Genomic DNA, 23521 nt, shown 5'->3' on the forward strand with positions numbered 1-23521 from the left:
TCTATGCCGCCCCTTGCCGAAACCTCGGGGCGGCTTACAACATGATAAAATACATTGAAATACAATAGTACATAATAAATTACCATTAAATATAACAATACAAAAAATACATTGATTTACAAATACAAAATTAAAATTATCAGTATAAAATAAAAATATAGGAGGAGAAAGAGAAGGAAGAAGAAGTTGCCCAGGCCAGATCATATGTTTTAACAATTGAAATGATGTTTAAATAAAAAGGTCTTTACCTGGCGCCGAAAAACCAGTAACGACGGTGCCAGGCGGACCTCTTTGGGGAGTGAATTCCATAGGTTGGGCGCCACCGCAGAGAAAGCCCTCCTCCGGGTACTTACTCTCCTAATTTCTTTCATGGAGGGTTCCCGGAGAAGGGACTCTCCCGCAGATCTCAAAGGGCGGTCGGGCATATACGGACGTAAGCGCTCGTTCAGGTAGCCAGGACCCAAGCCGTTTAGGGCTTTGTAGGTCATAATCAACACCTTGAATTGGGCCCGGGCTTCAATGGGAAGCCAGTGAAGCTGATGGAGGACTGGAGTCATGTGAGCATAACGCCCCGTCCCCGTCAGCAACCTGGCAGCTCTATTTTGCACCAATTGAAGTGTTCGGACTGTCTTCAGGGGAAGCCCCACGTAAAGCGCGTTACAGAAGTCTAGGCGGGAAGTCACCAGCGCGTGTGTCACCGTCGCCAGGCAGTCGTATTCCAGGTAGGGGCGCAGCTGATTAATCAGCCGAAGCTGAAGGAAGGCGTTCCTCGCTACCGCTGTCACCTGAGCTTCCAAAGAAAGCTCCGGGTCGAGGAGTACACCTAAGCTGCGGACCTTATCCCTAAGAGGGAGTGTTGCACCATTCAGGACCAGGTCAAATCCACCCTCTCCGAAACCCGATCCGCCAACCAACAGGACCTCCGTCTTGTCTGGGTTGAGTTTCAGTTTATTGGCCCTCATCCATTCCCTTACCTCGGCCAAGCACCGGTTCAGCACAGCCACTGCCTCATCTGGATTAGTGGAGAATGAGAGGTAAAGCTGGGTATCATCAGCGTATTGATGATTCCGCAGCCCACACCTCCTGATGACCTCTCCCAGCGGTTTCATATAGATGTTAAATAGCAGAGGGGATAGAATGGAGCCCTGTGGTACCCCATGGCATAGCTGCCATGACGTAGAGACATGGTCCCCCAGCACTACCTTCTGGAATCGACCGTCGAGATAGGAGCGGAACCACTGCAAAGCAGTGCCTCCAACCCCCAATCCCGCAAGTCTATCCAGAAGGATACCATGGTCGATGGTATCGAAAGCCGCCGAGAGGTCCAGATTTGTAATTGTAATAGTAGTGCATCTTGCCATAGTGGGGATGGGTGACCAGGGGATGCTGGTGCTGTCTAGGTGCTACCCCTTCTTGCACAACTTCTGGCCTCTGCTGCTCTCCCTGCGGTGATCTTTTAGCCGGACTTGGTCTGGGCAGACTATCAAACCAAGGGCATCTTCCAATGGAGAACTTTCCTCTGAGAGTGTTTCGAAGAGAGGAGGGCTGTTCACTGTAAAGTAGGACAGCTGGCCACCCTGTATCATCATCATCATCATCATCATCATCATGATTCAGATTGGAGTTAAGTTAAAATGAGCAAGCAGCCTTGTGGTATTTTAAACAATGGAAAATTCATGGGATGAGTTTCTGGAGCATGGTTTATGTCAGAATACATTTATTCATCATTAAGGTACCACAAAACTCATGGTTGTTTTGTTGCACCAAGCTCAGCTTACTACTCCTTTGGAAGCCATTACATGTTAAAATGACTTTTCTAAATATACAAATGGACTTTTCTTGAGAACAATTCATTTTACTTGAGTTCAGTTTGAACTGGACCAGGGGACTCCACACTGGATTTGCACAATTGCTTATATTTCTCGAGAGATGACTCATGTGAATCAGGTATTCTTGCTGCTAGAGTAAGCACTTTATATTTTAACTTTAGAGTGTTTACACGGAGTAATGTTATATTTCAAGCTATTTGCATGGTAGAAGCAAGAAAGATGCATTTTCCCAGCCTGCACAAAGCCTGGATGTATGAATTTGGCTTAAGCAATGACACCTATAGGTCTTCAGAACACAAGTCATTCTTCTTCAGTGCTCCTCTGGATGATGTGGATTAGCTCTCTTTACATTTCCATTCCTAAGCGAAAAGGCCAATCTTAGACTAACTGGACAGTCCACTAAGACACTTGGATAAATAGTAGTGAATGTGCAATCTTGGAAGTTATTGTTCTTAATAAGTGCTTGATCTGGGACTCCTCTAACAAAGTTTTTGTTCTTCTAGCTCAGAGTGATGGAGTTGATCTCACCTGTACCTACACAACCTGGTTGATATCAGCAGGTCCCAGCTTTGTGAACTAATTTTGATCTATAAGCTTATGGATGTATAAATAATCCCGTGAGTGGGTAGTATCTGGGAGAAACCTACTAGGAATTCCATGAGTGGATGACATCGCCATGAGATAATGTAAGGGCAACCTGGAAGGTCAGCCTTCCCCAAACTGGTCCCCTCCAGATATTTTGGACCATAACTCCCAATCTTTCTGATCTTTGACTATGCCAACTTCTTACGGGAATTGGTCCAAACTGTCTGGAGGGTGTCAAGCTGGGGAAACCTGAATAAGACTAATGGCCTGTCTAGTCCACAATTCTGTTTCCCACTCTGGCAGGCCAGATGCCTTGTGGAAATCCACAGATAGCCCCAAATAGTTCCAAAAGCAATTATGTGAAAGGAAGCAGGAACATTTAACAAAACAGATGTTTTAAGACTTTGTATTTAAATATTTACACTGGCTTTTCCAACCTGTTGTCTTTCAGATGGGGATATTGCAAGGTACCACACTGACTGGGGATTATGGGAGTTACAGATCAGAGCAGCTGGAGGGCAACAGGCTGGGAAAGGAAACTGGATATGAAATGCATATGCTTCAAATATTTTAATTATTTTGTAATATGAGTCTTGTAAATGAAATGTGCATTGGTACATTGGTACTCTCTCTCTGAGGGGAGAGGCGGGCTATGTTGGAAACCCTCTTTCTGATCGGTAATAGTTCTATGTCCATATAAATACATTACAGTTGCCCCTCCCACCTCCCTCCAATCATTCTATTTAAAAATTTCAAAGGAGGGATAAGTGACAGACTCATACACAATTTGGAAAAAAAGCTGGTGATTAGGATGACATGAAAATGAATTCACAGAGATGTATGTTTCCCTAAGCAGTTCACCTCAAGGAAGTCTGACAAATCTGAAATTGTATCTGAATACTTAAAGCTAACTAAAAGGCAGAAGAGCAATTTAAATGTCCAAGGCATGTAATTGTTAGTTGTTCATTACAAAGGAGGGTGCTAAGGAGGAAATGAGAGAGAAGCACTCGAACAAGGTGGGCAGGGCGTCAGTGATAATCTCATTTGTGACAAAGGAAGAGACAACCTACCTGACCAGGCATAGAAAATTGTGTTCAGCTGATACCAAAGAGTGTACTTTAGACAATATTGTTCTCACCATTTTGATACTGGTGAGTACGATCTGAGCTTCATAAAGCTATTTCACAGACATTGCTGGGGAATCAGTGGAATTATCTGTGCCAGGAACTGGCAAGGACAGGGATTGTCAAGCTGCCTGGAGGCTCCTCGAAAATTTATGAGAATGTCCTCAATGGGATTTTCAGGGAAGACGGATGGACTTCTCCAAATAACAGCTTGAGTAGCATTACCATTTCCCCCGTTTTCAGTTCAGGTAGGGTGACGTGCTCCTTGTTTCTGATTGGTGCCCCACAGGTACTGTGCATGCAGTCATAAACAAGGAAGCCGTGATCTAATACTTGGTAAACATGCACTTGCCAAGAAGCCATTGCTGAGAGCTAGCTTGGTAGCCGGTCAAGTTTAACTGCTTCCTGCTGTGTGAAATGGTCTTGGTAAACTCATCAGATGGCATCCGCGTGGAGAACCAGGGACTTGTTGTGATGAGACAGATCCCCTGCTTCATTCGCCCTCCATGGGGGCACAGCGATCGCTGCTTCATCATATCGTTGAACACAGTGAGTGGCTGACTGAGGCAGCTGAGGCCATGGTGTGATCTTGTCAGAGCTGAGAAGATGTCATAAACTCCTCTGAGATAAGCCTGAGGAATCGGGCTGTTATGCATAGGTTCCATTGCCTGCATGTACTTTTCAGACATAGCATGGTTCTGTCCATCACAGTGGGAGGAAAGGGGCTAATGCCATAGACCAAACAAGGTGGACCTTTCTGCTTGAACTGGGTCCTTCCTGTCCTTTCTCTCCACCTCACCTGGATAGGCAAAAGGACACATGACCATTCTCCCCCGTTCCCACCGTGACTGGAAAGTGCGTATCTTCCTCTCCTCCTCCTCTGTGCTAATCAGCTAACAATGCGCCAAAGATACCTGCATGAAGATACCAATGTCTCTCCTTAATGCAAGTCACATATAACTTGTTTGTGAGTAAAGACATTTTTCTTACTTTTGTTTAAAAGCCTCTCAGTGTGGATTCTAACAAATCCAGATGCAAGTAACAGCTTCTTAATTAAATTCTCTGTGAAATGGTTTCCTCTGCTGGACCTGCATGTAACCAAGTATAGGCCAGGTTCCCAGCACATGTTTATCAAGATGTTTTCCCAACATGATCACAGAATTAGAAGTGACCTTGGAGGTCACCTAGGCCAACATCCTGCTCAGTGCAGGATCTGCAGTACAAGGTACATTTACATCATTCCTGACAGATGTTCCTCCAACCTCTGCTTAAAGATCTCCAGCAAAAGAGGGCACCACCACCTCCCAAGGCAGTCTGTTCCATTGTTAATGAGCTCCTACCAGAAGGAAACTTTTCTTAGCATTTGGTGAAAATCTGCCTACTTGCCATTTCTACTCATTAGTTTTAGTCCTACTCTCTGGAGCAGCAGAGAACAACTCTGGCTCATCATTTTCATACCAGCCCTTTAGGCATTGAAAAGCCAAGCCCACTACTATCTCCTTAATGTTCTCTCCTCAGCTCTTGCAAACATTCCTGGTAGGACTTGGTTTCCAATGTGCTAGGCCTGTTCTTGACTCTTGACACCACTGTTTGTTTGCAAGAGGAACAGTCATTTACCTGCAACAGTCATGGATATGACGCTATAATTCCTGTTCCCTGATGACATAGCTGTATGAAGAACTATAGCAATATATCAAATAAGGGCATAGGCTACATGAAGTTTAATTGCTTCGTGTTTTCTGCTTTACGGGTTCAAGTCTCAGCTTTAATATCTCATTAATAATGTAGTGCTTTGGACTGAACAATTATGAAATCTAATATGCTCCGGGGAGGAAGTTACTATATCATTTGAACATGAACATTTTGAACAGGCTTGTATCAAATATTGATTATGGTGGCACGTCCATACCACGCGGTGGTTTTGAATTGTAATGAAGAGATGCCACGCATTGGGAAAACATAGTAAAAGACTCTGTAGGGTCCTAGTGAGTTCACTGTCAAAGAGGTGCACTAAGTGGGGAACATGGGAGAATCGTGTCGAAAGTGCTACATGACTATGGGATATACTCATTTTCTCAGTGAGCTTAGTGAGAAAAAACTATTTAATAGGGTTGGATTGTTACATGTGTGTAAAATGGACAATGCAATGAATTTCAAGGGGGAGTAGTATGCTGCATTAGCCATTATGGCTATATACATTTACTTGTGTAAGTGTAGATTTGCATTGCTCAGGGCATACATACTACCATTGTCAGAGGGAAAGGTATGGCATATTTTAACCCCCAGTTCTAACAGATTATCATTGGCATGGTGAGTCTCAACAAAGCACCAAAGGCTTTGCGTGTTGTTGTATTACTACTACTACTACTACTACTACTTATTATTATTATTATTATTAGAACATTTCTATGCCACCCCTTGCTGAAGCCTCGGGGCGGCTTACAACACAATAAAATACAATACAAAAATAACAATATAAAATTAAAATTAATAATATAAAATAAATAAAAAATATAAAAGAAGTTAAGAAAAGAAAAGAAAAGAAAAGAAAAGAAAAGAAAAGAAAAGGCTCCTGAGCAAATTAAACAGTCATGGAATAAAAAGGGGACCTCTTATGGATCACTAACTGGTTAAAGAACAGAAGACAGAGGGTGAGAATAAAGGGGAACTTCTCCTAATGAAGATATATATGTCACTAGTTGTGTCTTGCATATTTCTGCATTCGGACCAGTGCTTTTCAACCTATTCATAAATGACCTGGAATTAGGAGTAAGTAGTGAGGTGGTCAAGTTTGCTTGATGACACTAAACTTTTTAGGGTGGTTAAAACCAAAAGGGATAGTGAGCAGCTCTTCCAGCTGGGAAAATGAGCATCAAAATGGTAAATGCAGTTCAGTATAAACAAGTGTAGAGTAATGCATGTTAGGGCAAAAAATCCCAACACTGATGGGATCTGAACTAGTGGTGACTGAGCAAGAAAGGGATTTTGGGGCAGTGGTGGACAGCTTGATGAAAATGTCAGCCCAGTGCTCAGCTGCTGTGAAGAAGGCAAACTCCATGCCAGGCCTAATTAGGAACAGAATAGAAAATGGATCTGTCAGAATTTTGCTTCCCTTATACAAATTGTTGGTGTGACCGCACTTGGAATATTGTGTTCCATTCTGGTCGCCTTACTGAATCTTATTGAAAAAGGATGCTATTAGGTTGGAAAAAGTACAGAGAAGGGCATAAACATGATCAGGAGGTAGGAGCAGCTTCCTTATGGGAAGTGGCTGCAACAACTGGGACTGTTCAGCTTAGAAAGAATGCAAGTAAGGGGAGAACAACCTCAGATATGCAGATGATACCACTCTAATGGCAGAAAGTGAAGAGGAACTAAAGAGCCTCTTGATGCAGGTGAAGGAAGAGAGTGCAAAAGTTGGCTTGAAACTCAACATTCAGAAAACTAAGATCATGGCATCCGGTCCTCTCACTTCCTGGCAAATAGATGGGGAAGAAATGGAGGTAGTGACAGATTTTATTTTCCTGGGCTCCAAGATCATCTCAGACGGGGACTGCAGCCAAGAAATTAAAAGACACTTGCTCCTAGGGAGGAAAGCTATGGCAAATCTAGACAGCATACTAAAAAGCAGAGACATCACCCTGCCAACAAAAGTGCGTATATCAAGGCTATGTTTTACCCAGTTACAATGCATGACTGTGAAAGCTGGACCATAAGGAAGCCTGAGTGCCGAAGAATTGAGGCCTTTGAATTGTGGTGCTGGAGGAGACTCCTGCAAGTCCCTTGGACCGCAAGGCGATCAACCGGTCAGTCCTCAAGGAGACCAACCCTGACTGCTCTTTAGAAGGCCAGATCCTGAAGATGAAATTCAGATACTCTGGCCACCTAATGAGAAGGAAGGACTCCCTGGAGAAGAGCCTAATGCTGGGAACAATAGATGGCAAATGAAGAAGGGGACGGCAGAGAATGAGGTGGCTAGATGGAGTCACTGAAGCAGTTGGTGTGAGCTTGAGTGGACTCCTGGCGATGGTGGAGGACAGGAAGGCCTGGAGGAATGTTGTCCACGGGGTCGCGGTGGGTCGGGCACGACTTCGCGACTAACAACAAAGACAAGGGGAGAAAGGATAGAAGTGTTTAAAGAATGCGTGGTGGGGAAAAGTACAGAGATGCACGTTTCTCCCTCTTCCACAACACTTGAACTCAGGGTCATTCCACGAACCTGACTGGTGGGAGATTTGGGACAGATAGAAAGAAGTACCTCTTCACAAAGCGTATAGGTAAATGATGGAAATTGCTGCCTCAGGAGGTGGTGATGGCTGCCAATCTCGATGGCTTTAATAAAGGATTGGACAGATTCGTGAGGGAAGAGGCTATGAGTGACTACTGGCCATGCTGGCTACTTGCTACCTCCTTCACCAGAGGCCACAGGCCTGCACACACCAGCTGCTGAGGAGCTTGGGCAGGAGGAGGTCTTGCCCCCATCCTGCTGGAGGGATCCTGCGGGCAGCTCGTTTGCCACTGTGTGTACAGAGTGCTGGACTGGATGGACCTTTGGTCTGACCCAGCACGGCTTGGCTTATGTGCCTATGTTCTTAAAGCGAGTAATTTCTTTCCCTGGCAAACAAGATATGGTGGCCTCCATCTATGGACCCTCTCCATTGCAGTCCACCTGACATCAACCTTGTCATTTTTTTCTGTGCCCTTTATGTGAAAGCTTTTAAAGAGTTACTTGACTATCCAGAGGCTTGAGAGGATTACCCATTCCAGCTATTTTCCTTTAACTGGATCATCTTTTACTGTATGTTTCAGCTGTTTTAAATTTTTAAAGGTTGCGTTGATTATATGAGTATTTGTATTGCATCCAATTGGATTGTTTTTATGGGTTGTTGTAAACCACCCAGAGAGCTTCAGCTGTGAGTGCTATAGAAATGGAACCACCATCATCTTATCAGACACCTCACTAACACATTTGTTTTGAAGAGAAATGGCCTTTCCAAACTTTCTCTTTTTTGTACAAGGTTCTTCAAAGGGTGTAAATTTACTTATAAGTTTACAATATCTTTTTCAAGGCCCTCCCTTTAATATGGACCATAAAAGGTCTCCTTGGATGAGCTGTTCCTTATTGTGCATGTGTTTGTGTTTAATTTATATTTGCATGGTTCCCAAAAATCATATGATATTAAAATACAATGCCAACACAGTAAAAAGCAGCATAAAAAGGGTTCTTTCCAGCAGGGGAGGAAATAAACCAATAATGCAGATAAATAAAAATGAAAATTGCAAATTATGACACCCATTTTGTAAAATTACCAGTTGTTTCAACTGATTTTTGTTTGCCCTTGTTATGGAGACAATCCCTCACAAAGTTACTGTGTTATCTGACAAAATGCATTGTTTTATTTGCTGGAATAGTTTAATTAATCTTGATTCCTCTGAAATAAATCTGTCTTCTTTTCAGTCCTCATTTCCTGGTCAGCTACATACTGTAAATCACAATTTGTCTTTCTGGCTGGACTCTGTTTAGATTGACTCCTGGACATGGAATGGGAGTTCTGATAACTGTGGGTTATACCCAAAGCTGGTCTAACTTAAGTTTCATTCATGTCAATGGATCAACTCTAAGTAGGACAAACAGTGGATACAACCCTAGGAATGTTATATAGCCTGCACTTAAATGAAGAATTTAGTGCTAAACAGATGAAATTCTATGTTCCATGCAACACTTATATTTTAGAAAAAGGAAAGCTTCTTCAGGAAGGAACCTTGAAGGCAGAGAAGCATCATGGTAGGAAGAGCTATTTAATACGTTATCTACTATTTTCCTGCCCCTAATTGCCTCCTTAACAGCTTAATTTTTTTTGAAAAAAGTAGTATTCAGGCATTGTTACAACACTGTTATATGCATTAGTATAATGTGCAGTTTGCCTTGATGTATTTCGTTTGTTTCATCTCCAGAACAAATTTCGTTGCCTTGTGTCTTAAAAATAAATGTGTCTTTTTTAAAGTTGCAAATTTCTCCTCTGGGATTAGTCGGGAAAAGTTGTTTACCTCACAATTAGATCTCTGCTTCAGTTAAACTAATGGAGGGTTAAACTAGGAATAGGAAAGCCATTTTACAAAATAGCACTAGCATAACTTGAAACAAAATTTTGAATGAAGAATCTGGCCTGTCTTTAATAAAAAGCAGCTGAGGCGGTGAACTTGTGTTTCAAATCTGCCATGTCAGACTGCAGACAGGTGCATTGTAATGTAATGTTACTCTGGCGGGGAGAACATGCCTGTACATAGAAAACTAACATCATGGGAAGAAATGTAGGCTCCAACATGCACACAAGCACACGGGCCAGCTAATAATCATGTGAGCTCTCAATTGGAAGTGGTCAAATCCAGAAAGAGGTGGATGCCTTCAGCTGGTATTTGTAGAACTGCATAAAGACAGGTATTTTGACTGGAAATGAAATGCGTATGAGGGAACTTGTATTGATTTGCAGTGGGATCTATCCATAATCACATGCATAGATTTTCTCTTCTCTCTCCTGGACCACCTGAGTGCCCTCTACCAAATCTGTTCTGGAGGAGGAGGTGGGATCCAGTCTACCAGTGTAGTCCATCTACTTATAGAAAGACTCTGTAGCAAACAATCCTTTATTTTTCTGGTTTTCCGAGTATGTGGACACGGATTGGTTTTCTGAATTTTCTTTGGGCACAGAAAGGCTTTATCCTGGTATTCTAGAATCCTAATTCCTTTTGCACAGCTGGAGGTGGTCAGAGGAGGTCAGCACTCTGGCAAGACTCTCTTTTCCTGGAATTGAAAAGAACAGTGAACAAATTGGGAAGTTTCATGCAGCATTACTCCAAGTGGCAGTGTTTTTTTTTTTTTTTGCTTTGTTCTGTTTTAACTGAGTTTGTGGCTTGCTTCAAGTTTGTTTCCTCTCAGCCCTTTTTGTTCTCTTTCTCTCTTTACTTAGGCTGCTAACTAGGGTTAGTTTCCCCTGTTCCATTTCAACTTAAAAAAAGGACTTGGACTGATAAATAAGGACATCTGAACTTGGGTGGCCAGATGTCCTTATTTACAGAGGATGGCTCTCTGTCTGAAGGGCTGCCAGAAGCCTGTGTCCTCTGAAGGACTGCCTGTCCAAGCCAGAGTTAAAGATGAAGAGCCATTGGAAGAAAGAGCCGGACCTTGAAATTGCCCTTCAACAGCACTTGGAGAGCAGACTGAGTGAGGCGCCAGGTCACCTGTGCCCAGTCTGTGACCTGCAATGCATTTCTATTTAAAATATAGCTGACATTCCTAAATTTGCATCTGTGCCCAGACATTAGTAAATGCAAATGTTATGCAAATGTTGTATCACCCATTTTTGATTATGCATTTTCAATTTTTTGGTCAATGTGCAGGAGGTTCCCCTACAGGTTGACTCAGGTCGTTGCTTGTCGGTGTGAAAGAGTGTGAGTGTGAGTGTGAGTGTGAATGTGAGTATGAGCACACATGTGTGGCCTGCTGCTTTACCTGGCAAAGTCTGCTAATCCAAGCTAATGTTGCTTCCTTTCTTTTGTCCAGATGGTTTTTATTTCTCCAGGCAACATGGCAGTGGAGCTTTGGCTGGTGAGTCGCATGACTCAGGCTGCCACTGTGGAAGACTGTGGCTTGCGGGTTGGGCCATATTCCACAACGGAGGGGAATCAAAGCAGGGGAACTCCACTGTGAGGCTTTTCATTTCCCGGGTCTGTGTGACTGGAGCGAGCTGATGGGGTGGCGGGCTGTGGGAATTGAGCAGGGAACGCTGAGGCTAGCTCAGGTTTCTCATCTGGAGATCCTGCTGCTGTGGTGAAAATGGAGCTCTTCCAGGGACCCCTGGAGCGTGAGGCTTGTTTTTCTGCCTACAGACATCATGAGTGGTGCCTCCGGGTAAGTGCCGGCTGGGGGTGGAAGGCCTTGAGGCACACCTTTTCACACACTGGCTGGTCCAGGAGAATTTGGGGGTAAGAGGCTGGTCCCCCACGAAGGGGGTAAAGGGGAAGGCTTGCAAAGAGGAAGCCCTGATTGCAGTCTTCAAATAACTGAAAGGCCGCCAGGCAGAAAATGGAACACGATTCTTCTCAGTTGCCCCATAAAGCACCTCCAGAACTAATGAATAAAAATGGTAGGTAAGCCAACTTCTGGCAAATGCTAGGGAAAGATTCCTAATGGCGGGAGCTGGTTGACAGTGGGTGGGTCCACACAACATGACAAGCAATGGTGCACTTTTCCTTTTAAAATCTTGTTTGGTTTGCCATGTTGTCCAAACCCCATTGCGGCATTTCCGTGTGATACGCTTGGTTCCGAGAAGCCGTGCACAAAAGCGACGGGCTGGCCTATGGCTTCTCAGTACCGCAATACTTGTGTCATCCAAACAGGAAAGCATCTCTCACCTGCCATGGAGCTTTCGGGCAAGAGCACAGCCATCAGAGGCATCCTTGCTCCTCCTGCCTCGTGCCCTACAGCTCTTCCCTGGGGCAGGAGAAGGGACACCAGCTGGTGGGCTCTGGGAGAACAGCACTGCTCAGCTGATTCCTGCAAGGATCCACAGGGTGGCCATGCCCGGCCGGTGGCTCTGCACTACAGTGCATTCCCTGTGTTGCCCCACTCGCGTATGCGGTGGGCAAGAAGCAGCTGGGGAGCAGCGACAGAGGCCAGCTGGGAGGTGTGACCCACGGCATATCCTCCCTGGGCCACCCTTGCATGGCAAGAAGCAGCTGGGCAGTCCTGGTAGCGAGGCCCTGCTGGGGGCCGTGCATAGCAGTGCCTCCCCATCCCCCCGTCCCCAGCTTGCCCCCAACCTAGTGCCCGCTGTGCAGGTGTTGGTGGGGGATGCGTCTGGAAGCCAGAATGAGAAAGAGGCACCGGTGGCACCTCTGCTGCCTCCTGGCCATGCTAGCCGCATGTGGGAGAGGCTTCACAGAGGTGCTGATGGAGAGGGTGCAGCTCCTTTGCAGCACTGCCTGCTAATCGCCTCCCTCTTTTCCCTGAGTGTGAATTGGGTCCCCACTGGATGCCTGGCCAGCTCCTTGTCCTCCTCCCTTCTGTGCTTCAGGCCATGAACCCTGTTTGTGCTGCCAAGACTGGTTAGTGGCTGCAGGGGGCTGAGCTCAGCCTGTGATCGTGCCCATCAAGGCGGGAGCCTCTGTCCTCCCCCTGGTGCCTGTTGGGATGCCACCTGGAGGACCAAAGAGGGAAGAAATGCTGGGTAGGAGTAGAGGTCCCATCATGAGCCTGATAGTCTTTCAGACACATCCATGGAGGAAAATGCCCTGGATTGCTTGTGGCATGGGAGCCCCCCGCCCGGGGGAAACAGACGGCCTTGGAGGTGACGGGGTTCCCTTTGCTGCAGATCTTTACGCCAAGGCTGAATGGCCACGGGTCAGGAATGCGAAAGCTGCATCCCAAGCCTACCTGAAGCAGGAGGTTGGACGGGACGATCACCTCTGTCCCTTTTCACTCAAGGATTAGGTTCTTTGGCAGCTGATTGGTTTCCTGTGGGAAGCTATGTAAAGGAAATGTCTGTAACAGAACATTGTTTCTAGAATGAGAATCTGTCCTAGTTTTAAACCAGACTTGTCCTCCGGAGTGGGAAATGTGAGCATACCTCTGAGCACTTCCCATCAGGTTTCTCAAATGAGTTACATTTTTGCAATATGCATAATTACATTTCTTTAATCAGGCATTCCTTCTGAAACTTTATGCTTTTTAAGGGAATACCTGTTTGGAGACATTTTAGCAATAATAGTGAAACAATGCACATTAATCAGTTGTGACTGATTTAAATGAGGCCTAATTGTCTACACTGCTGCCATTTATTTGTCTAACAAACCCAAATGAAAGCAATTGAAAAGAGGGGGGAAATCCCTTATTTAATGTTTTACACCTTGTTGGTTATTCAACTATAATTGGCTGTTTTAGATTCTAGATAGCCAGTCCAATGTACCTTGTCTTTTATTGGCTTCTGATGTTTAAAGAGAAAAATAATGAGAATATACTTCTGGGCTGGTGGCGATATCCACAAGTTTCCTTTTAAACATGCCCAAAAAAATGGATTGTTAAAAAAATAATCCTCTGAGTCCAGGGCAGCTTTTGTCAGTTTTCTACCAGAGTGCACTCTGTACCCTGACAGAAAATTGCTCATTAATCTCCAAGGAACGACCAATTTTCCAATAGTCACTCAACTGTGTTGCTGCTAATTTTTTTTTGAAGGTGCTGTGGGTGCTATTAATTGCTTGCTGTGAGTTGTAACAGCAGCAGTAAGCCCCTTTGGATGGGACATTAACTCCCAAACTAGCCATTATCTCCCATCCATATACTGTATTTACCTTCCGGTAGCTAGGTGTCTCCACCCTTAGGCTAAAGCAGAGATGCCAAAATTAGAATGAGAAAGAATCAAGCGTTGGGGGTGAAGTCTGAAAACATTTCAGCCCGCAAAAGGAGCTGCTGTGCTTGCAGCATGTTTATAGTACCGCATTGTTAGTGTTCGATCCACTGGTCAAGGCACCCGCAGGAGGGAGTGTGCCGGTGTCAGAACTCGCCAGGCATGATGCTGCCTGCTAGCAAGAGCCCAGCAGGCTAGGAGGAACAGCAGAGGCCGTTAAAGCTTCTCCATCTCCTGAAAACCCTTCCTGCATTCGGCAGGTTTCCGCATCTGTCCAAACCACTCACCTTGCCGGGGACAAGGCTGGTAGCCGAAAGGCCTTTTGATCTGGCAGATCCATGTTCTCTCCCCTCCCTGCATTCTGACATGCTCCATTCCCCACTCTTCTGTGGTTGGAAAGTCCCCCATGGAGTCTCACCAACCATAGTCTCCAAGCAGCTGTGGGAGGTGGAGGGCATTCCCAACCTTTCTCCCCCTCTGAGGAGGTCTGCAGCTTTGAAAGGAGGCATCCTTCATCAACCTACAGCTGCTCAGGTGCATTCTGGGAAGCACGGGATTGTTGCCTTGGTTGATGGAACGTCATTTGATGTTATATTTGCACCCTAGAGGACCACAGGACGTTGGTATAATTTCAACAATTCCTCTTTTTTAAAGCAATCTATTAGATTTCTTCTTCAGAAATAAAACTGTAATTCAGGAATAAGTTTTCTACTAGGATATTTTAGAGCCCTAATGGTTAATTCCTAGAGGAAATTGGTCTTCCACCACTCTAATATTTGCTACTAAAAGCTATATATGTCAGTAACTGGATATGCCCTTCACATTGAAGCTTATATTCAAGTCAAAGCATTATTGTAAAACATGGTCTCTTGGTGTGGTGATTTATAGTTTTGTTAATAGCTGTAACATGCTTGTTATGACCTCCAAATATAACAATAACTAAATTAAGGTTTAATATAACAATAGGTATTAACTATCTAATATAAAATGGTTATAGTGAATGAAGTGGATGAAGATTTGCTTCACCTATTGGCTATGCCAGCCCTGAAGCGAGCATAGCTCCATTTCCCCCCCACACACCTCATTCCTGAAAAGGGGTGGGGTGGATTATAAATACTTGAGGTTGCCAGGCTGAATAGCAAAATGAAGCCAACCCCCCACTGGTTTGGTTTAGGATTGCGCTATCCTTCATGGCTGACTCAGTCCCACTGGGTCGGTTTGCATGACATGGCGAGGAAAGAGAGGTTTTTAACCGTTGTTGGTCTGCCATGGAATTTCAGCACGGTACGCTTGGGTTTTAGAAGCTATAAACAGAAACAAAGGTCTGTGCCGTGGTTTCTCAGTACCATGATGGCTTGACGTGAACCTGGAAAACACAACTCGGGGTACCAAGGCCAGAACCAGAGAGCTGCGTGGCAAGAGAGGCCCACTGCCACTCTTGCCAGGTGGTTAGCCAGGGTGCACCACTGACAGCCGCAGACCTGTGAGAGGCATCCCATTCTCCAGCCTCCTGCCCTGAAGATCGTCTTTGGGACAGGAGTGGGTGAGCAGCTGCTTGGTCCTGGGGAAGCCACAGTGCCACTCAGTGGCATTTCCCGCTGAGCTCCCGTGTGAACAGGGGGGTAAGAACCAGCTGGGTGGAGGCACCCAGTGGTTGGCCACATGCTGCAGAAGATGCCCCCACTGCCCCCATTCTGCCTCCTGCTCTCTGCAGGGGCACCCCAAACCTCATGCTGGGGGAGAGGTGCTTGAGAGGGGCAAGGGCCCCTTCTTTCTTCATTGCAGCCACTGACCAGAGAGGTGCTTCGGAGGGCCCTGCTCCGCAGATGCCTCTCTGGCAAGGCAGGGAGAACAAGGGGTGGCGGAGCAGCCCAACGTGCTTGCTTCTAGTGCAGCGGGGGGAGGGGGGATCCATTGAGCAGCACTGATTTTTCCTGCAGTACTGGCCAGCTGATCCTGGTCCATTCTGCTCACCCATGGGATCCCCCTGAGTGGTACAGGCCAGCTGCTTACATGGAAGAGGCTTCCTGCTGGCATGCGTGGAAGTGTCCTTGCTCTTGCCTACAGCACTGCCCAGCTGATTCGCCCCCCCCCCATGCCTAAATCAGCCTCCCTGCTCCTGCACATGCTCCAATGGTCTCCTCTGGAGCAGCTCCCTCTTACTCTCTGTTCCGCTTCAGGGTGTCTCCGAGGATACTGCCTGGGAGGGAAAGTGATGGTGGGAGAGACAAGAGTTACCACCATGAGCCTGGTCATTTGCTTGGCACATCCATGCAAAATCTGCAAAGCATGACTGCCATGTAGGGCTGCTTGTCATGACCTGTAGACCCAGCCATTGAGTCCGGTGGGTCCAGGCTCCGTCCAGCTAATTTTGTATCAAGGCCAACATTTTATTGTATTTTGGGCTCTAACTTGGATTTATTTTTTCATTTTACTAAACTATATCTGTTACCTGTATTATTTCTTTAAAAAATAATACAATCCAATAGCTAACTTCCTTTTCCCTTTTCTTTTTTCTGTCTCTCTTTTTCTTTTCTTTTCTTTTAAAGGAGAGGGTTTAACTCAGTGGTACGCTTTTTGTGTGTAGAATTGGCAGCATCTCCAGTTAAGGGGCCTTGCCTAGCAGGACCAGAAAGGTCAGATCCCTTCCTGAGATCTTATAGATCTGCTTACCATTGTAGTTACCAATATGGGATGAGATAGGAACAGTGAGACGGTTTCTTGTTGATCTATTTCAAACATCTTGCAACACACCATTGAAAAATGCTTCTTGCACACTGCTAGTGCACTTTCTGTACAGAGACTCACACAAGCATTTGACTCTTCGCACTTTGGTGAAAAGGGAAAGATGTCCAACTCATTCATGCATCCGATGAAGATAATGAGCAGTCCTTGTTGCTCCTCCCAGGTGACTGGTTGCCAGTGATATAGTGCCTCTTAATATTGAAGCTGCCAGTTGTTACTGATAGACCTTTATTCTATTATTGTGCCTGGGCTGTAATCCCACCTTCAGGCTATGAAAGCATCTTCCTTACCTGGCATCTTCTTTTTCTGCATGTTAAAGATTTCCAGGAGGCCTGTAATAAAACCAGGATTTTTGCTGATCTTGATCACGTCCCTTAAATGTCAATTGCGTTGTGTGTGTGGGGTGGGGCGGGGGGGGGGAGAAGGGGACATGTGGAGTCAGAGTTCATTATACTGGTTTTGTCTGTGCCAGATGTTTTCTTGAATGTATAGGCAGCTGCAATGATACTGCTTGTGTTTTGGGTCGGGAGGAATTTCAGGAATTAGGAACCACAGTCCAAGCACACATTCACTTGCAAGAAATTCTTGTGCTTGCTAGTGGAGCATTCACAGAGGCTCCTTAGCATCCTGTCTGGAAGGCTTCAGGGAGAAGGGAGGTGTGTGTCAGCTGCCCACCTTTGCTATAACTGATGCTCATGGCCTGTGTGACTTCCTATAATGAATAGGAGTCGCCCTTGTGTGCACAGGAAGCAGTGGGGACGCTGGATGGGTGCAAATGCCCTGTTGATACCACAAAGTTCCCATTTTCACCATGCCTAGCCTTGTATAAGCAGCTAGAGCCTCATCCCTGGAGGTGCGGATGCTTGTCCACTGCAGGGGCGCACTTGCAATGGGAACCTGCTTCAGCACCTGGGACACCTATGGGATCTTCCCTATGCCTGTGTGTTGTGCCCTGGCTGTGGCTTGGCTGTTTTGGAATCCTGAGGAAAGCAATATGCCAGGTCTAGGTTTCCGCATAAGGAGGAAAGCTCTTTATTTTGCACAAAATACAGGTCAGCTCGCTTATAAAGTGCTTTGCAGCAGTTACATACAATGCACAGCATGAAGTGGGCTTCAAGGCAGGCTTCAGTCAGTGAGGGTCACCTGAGAGATCAGTGCCCAAACAAGGGGAGGGGAAGGCTAAGCACTTAGTTTTGTACCCTTTGCTGCTGATGCCATGAAGCCTGCAATCTGAATAGCTTGAAAGTTTCTCATCCTAGCAGGTCCAGCTGTAGCTAAGCAATTTACTGAGCAGCAGGAATACAGAGAGGGCTGGTAGATTCCATAGGCGCATAAGCTAGCTAGGTCTTGGAAGGCAGGCCTTGTTATGCTTTCTGATAGCAAACAGCTGCTCATTTTTTGGTGTTGATGTTCTGAGGTGTCCTTTGTCCATCTTCTCTGCAGAGCCCGGCATTTCAGCCAAGCCAGACAAGGTGGAGGCTTTGCTCACAAGATGGACAACAACCATGGCCTGCGATGTGGGAGAGCAAGCTTGGGACCTCAGACATATGTTTTCTCACTGCAAGCCTCAGAAGAACCATGCCCCACAGTTGTATAATGGTTAGGAGTTGTTGGTTGCAGCCATGGTGAGACCCAAGAACGTTGAACCAGGCTTTTGCAAGATCCTGTACCCAGTGTGTCCTGACTCTTAGTTAACCTCCCTCCGTGGCTCCCTTCTCCCATCTTCCTCCTTCCATGTTTGCTATTTTCTTCCAGATAGCCAGAAGTCAAGAAGAAGCACTGCCTCAGTGTCCTCCATTCCAGATCAAAGATCGAAATGAAGATCATATGGTGATGGATGAACCCCCAACCCCCCAGCTGGAGGTATAGCAGCTCTATACCTCCAGCACTTGACATGTGAGGTGAACTTCCATAGGCAATCCTGACTAGGACAGACAATTTCCTCAGCAACAAAGTCTCCTTGGCCAATCAATAATGGGCTGAATAATTTATTTGGGTCTTAGGAGGGAAAGGCAGAGGAAAAAGATCTCTCCACAGCTCAGCTTCCACTCTTCAGTCTTGATTTGGCAAGAATCCCACTCTGGTCTTGAGCAGCTGAGAGGTAGCCTCAAAAATGAATCCCCCCAAATAGGTCGGGGGTTTTAACAAGTGCATGCAGGCCCTTGTGGATGAGGTTCCTTCCAATCAGCTACATCTTAATAGTAAAATGGATTTTGATGCCATCACCCTTAAAGAGGGTAAATGTTGAGCTTTTCCTCAAAATTTACATCTTTATTCCTCTCTCTGGTTATGCAGAAGAACATTGTTCTGCAACATGTAAAAGGCTAAAACACAACAAAGGGGAATAGATTAGATTAAAACACATTAAACATACCAAGAATCTACTAAAACAGGATCAAACCTTCACCCATTCTGTTTATTCTAAAACTTTGCAAAACAACTAAACTTTTTTTTAAAGGAAAAGTCTGCTGTCATATCAGACATTCTCAAGTACTTTGCCAAGACATCAGGCTTACATAGGACAAAGAAAACAATATTGGCTGTAATGCTGGTTGAGCAGCCTTCTCCACAGTGCACGCATCCAGTCCATACTCTGGGCAATCCATGAATTGGTACAGCACTTTAGTTTATTTCTGAACATACTTTGTACATCTGATACATACATCAGGTACTGCATTAACCACACATTGTGATGGTCTTAAATGTGGATCACAAAAACAAATAATTGAGCACAGCTAAACTGACCTGATTAATTAAATTGTTCACCTTGGAGAGCCAGCTAGAAGGGAATGACCCACCTGAAGGTGCAGCTTCAGTTCACCCAGGGCTTGACACCACAGCGACATACCCCTTTCCCCTACAGGGCTTTGCCATTTCCCTGGAGGCAGCAACGGTTTGCTCAGCTGGTCCATAGGTTGCCGTTCCTGCTCTGCTCTCCTTGCTACCAAAACAGCTCCCAGTTATGATTCAAGAATAATAGTTGGTGGGATTAAAGTAATGGATCTGTGCAAAATGTAATGTGCAACATAAAGAGTTCATGGATCTGAGTAATCTCCCAACTGCATTTATAGAGCATCCAAGAGGATGCTAGTTGCCTCAATCAAAGGCAACTTTAACATTCTTGGACTTGCTATCACACCTGCCCCTGGTAATGTGAAGAAGTGACGTCCTTTCAATTAAACTGCCAATTTTTGTTGGTAGCCCTGCAGTCAGAGAATTAAAAATCTGTTTCTCTCCTTTTCTGCTGACCCCTCTCCACTGAAGTGTAGTCAACTGACCCACTTTCTCTTTGCCACTGAGGTACACAAACTCCCATTGTTCAAGGCCAGACTACATGGAATGAGGCCCCCAGCTCATTTGTGGCTCCTCTCTCTGCTTCACACTTCTTAAGCATGCTTTTTCTGAAACACCTACAGTTCACATTGCCACCATTTACATACAGCTTGGACAGGTTTAGAGGGGAACCCAGGCGTTACGACCACATCTGGACAATGCAACAAAGAGTTAATCTTAGTCCTCCAAAACATCTTTTGAAGTATCATGTAGCTTTTATGTGTGGGAAGCTGCCACCTTTGGAGACAATATCAACCTTTTCTTTCATCCTACTTCTAAGGAGACCAGCAGAAGCTGCACCTTGGTGCCATGTTTCTGCTCCTTGGAAGAAAAGTCCAGACTCTTGAAGAGAACTGGACAAGTCTGTGAAGCAGACCAGCCATAAAAATACCATTTGTTTCTCATCTCAGAGCAAGGAATAACTTACCAGACATTGACAGGTTTATGACCAGACAAGCAGTCATAAATTCCCAAGATTCACCACACTTAACTGCCAAACCAATCTCTGCTTTACCCCCAGCTGAAAGTGGTTTTCACAACAGCCTCCTAATTTGTCTTAAAGCTGTGAACTCTGTTCCAAAATCTCCATGCTTGACCATGGGAAGCTGGAAGATTCCTACCACCTGCCTCTGTTTCTGGCTCTTCATAGTGCTGCTTTCATCAGCAGGGTTCCTCACACACTGCAGCCCAGTAAGTCTTTGGAAGCTCTAAGTGGGTGGTAGATTGATCCTTACTACTGTTGGAAGCTTCTGGGCTAGACCTTACTTCATACTTTGGGACCATTTGTGAGCAGCTCCACTTCTTCTGCCTAGTTCTTCATAATAACAGCACACTGGTACAAAGTCAGGATTGTTCTGAGGAGTGGCCTCTTTGCCCCATCCTGCTGCTCTAGATGGGAAGGGGAGAGCAGCCAGCCCCCGCACTTTCCCCCAGCAGATTCATCTGCCCCACCAGCAGCATTCTCTCCAGGGTGTTTAACAGGCAGAAGCGTCGTGAGCTGTCCATCCGTTTTGGCCAGGGCATTCTCACCCAGCTGTCTTGTTTGCCCTGTTCAGATTCCCAGGTGCATTCCTGAGAGCTTCATTGCACACCAGCATGACAGTCAAGTGTGTGTGCAAGCCAGTCCTGGCACAATCACCACCAGGCTCTGGATCTGCAACCACTGGGGCTACATCTCCTCCCATCAGGTGTCTTCTCCTGGTCTCTGGCTCCACAGGCCTATCGGCAACATGTTCACAGCTCCTGCTGCAAGAGTTTGGGCTGTCTGGATGACAGGACCCATCCCAGACCTGCATGTTCCTTGGCTCAAAAAAATGCCAATGACTGCAGCAGATTCCAAGAATTCTCATCCCTTCTTCCAAAAAGCCACTTTAACCAAAATGTATGCCCTTCCAAATGCACCTCAGTAGCTTATCCCATTGCCACTGCATTACCTGGTATGTTGTTGCCACATCTGCCTTTGCCTGAGTCAGGGGACTCCTGAACCTTTCCGGAGACACTTGGGGCACAGAGACAAGGGTTCAAGAGGATGCCTCCTATTTCATGCCTCAAGCCAAACATCCTAGCTAGTGACAAGACCAAATAGAAGGCTCTGAACTGAGTACTGGGGCCTTACCTGGAAGCAAACACACATGCACTTGGAATTAGCCGTGGAATCTATTATAGTAAGGGAGGGGAAACACAGAATAATGAGGTATACAAAATTATCAGCAAAAACAGGGAAATCAGAGGAAACATGTGGGGCAACAGATAAACCTTTTGGGACAGTGCTGCAGGCAAATTAACAAATCAATTCCAAATCTATCCTATTCTTTAAGTAAGAGCCTTCTGTAGGATCCAAGCATTCATGGGCCCAAAGGTCAGGACAGACAGACGAGGACTGAAGAGCAGAATGAAAACAAAACTGGAGACCAAACAGACCAAAGACCAAACAAAACTGAAACCAAGCGAAGGCCAAATGGCAACAGTAGACCTGCAGGGTTTATACACACCCCTTGACAAACGTGATGTAAACTTTAGTCAATCCCAAGTGAGCTGGTAATTCCCTCAGTCAGAAGACTCCTTAGCTGATCACTCACAGGCTGAAAAACCTCTTTGGCTTTCAAGCAGGGAGGGAAGAATGAATATCTGGTATCACAGCCTAGCTTGATACCGTTCAATTTGGTTTGGCGGGAGTTCCACACTGGCTTTGATGAGCCTGGGGACCAAAAACAGAAAGCCAACCAACAAAAACAAGCAACTCTTCCCAAAACACCAGTGAGGCAGACAGGTGCTTTTAACTGGTGCATGCAGGCTGTTCCTCATGAAGCAGAGATTTCTTCCAAGCTGCTAAATCTTAACAAGAAAATTGATTTCTTGACAGTTATTGAGGAAATGGCACTGCTGTTAGGCAGCAGAGACCCCATAGCAATGCCTCATGACTGAGGCTGTAATGATGTGTCATGCAGTTGCGATGGCAAAGGGAGCGCCATGTTATCTGTGACCCTCTCGATGATGTCATTAGAATGCGGTCCGAGATGAGCCACTTCAAGGCGCATACGGAGGAATCTTCAAGAGGCTGCGTGATGTGGCCATTACAGTGCCACGGTTCTGGTGGAGGAATGATTGGCCCTGCCCCCACAGCAGCTGAAATACCAAATTGGTATCAATTAAAATTACGATTATTAGTAATGCCTTTTTAAAACTGCCCAGTCTTTAGAAGCCACCCTGGTGAAAAATACCCCAGGGTATTATACCCCGATAATGCTGTCCATCAGTGCTTTATATTGTTGCGAATATACTGACATGATAAAAAATACTGGGTACCATCCTTTGTTCGGCTTGAGTTTCTGAGTAGATGCTTGAAATAGATTGAAGAGATTCAGGACACAGAAAGAGCTGCATTGGATCAGGCCAGAAATTCGTCTAGTCTGATGTTGTGTCTGCTGTGGTGAACAACTAGATGCAAAGGGAAACCCACAAGCAAGATGGGAGCACAAGAGCCCTTGGCCATTGTTACCCAGCAGCAACTGGTATATAGATTTGTACAGCTTCTGACACTAGAGACAATATATAACCAGCATGACAGATACCCTTTATTATCTGCATCCTCCATAAAGTCATCTAATCCTTTTCAAATCTGTCCAGGTTGGTGATGACTGCCACATCTTGAGATAGGCAATTCCGTGGTTTTATGGGTTGTGTGTGAAGACGTAATTTCTTTTGTCTCTCCTGAATTTCCCACAAATTAGCCTCACTGGATGATCCTGGTTTCTGGTATTAAGAGAGGGAGAGCAACCTTTCTCCCTTCACTTTATCCATGCCATCCATGAGTGTATTAAACTGCTATCATCTGAAAACTAAGAAGCTTCAGATGTCATAAACCTTTACAGGAGAGCTCCTTTACACCCCAGATCATGGTGGTTGCTCCTTCACCCACCTTTGGACATGCACATGGTAGGCATGTCATGACAAGCTGGCTGGAGCCAGGGGTCAGACTAGATGGCCCAGGAAACCCCTTCTG

The sequence above is a fragment of the Varanus komodoensis genome, unplaced genomic scaffold (assembly GCF_004798865.1).
Source record: "Varanus komodoensis strain SLA01 unplaced genomic scaffold, ASM479886v1 scaffold10, whole genome shotgun sequence".
NCBI classification, from domain to species: domain Eukaryota; kingdom Metazoa; phylum Chordata; class Lepidosauria; order Squamata; family Varanidae; genus Varanus; species Varanus komodoensis.